We start from the raw sequence: 269 nt of genomic DNA, 5'->3' as shown, positions 1-269 counted from the left end.
AAAAACCCCGGACTTCCGGTGTAATGTACTCCGACTTTTCAAAATAAAAGGTTCATTAGCTTTTTATACCAAGGTCAATCTGGAAGAATACAAAATGCCATCTTCGCTCATACACATAAATATAAACTCACTTCTAGTTTTTACAAGCTTAATGCAAAACCATGAGTAACATACAATAGATTTATGCCTGCAAAAAAATTTACTATTAATTACTATAGCTCTGGAAATACCGTTACAAGATATTAATACATTTATAATAACAGTGTTTG

This window comes from Sander vitreus, chromosome 18 (assembly GCF_031162955.1).
Source record: "Sander vitreus isolate 19-12246 chromosome 18, sanVit1, whole genome shotgun sequence".
Taxonomy (NCBI): Eukaryota; Metazoa; Chordata; class Actinopteri; order Perciformes; family Percidae; genus Sander; species Sander vitreus.
This window is presented reverse-complemented; position numbering follows the sequence as displayed.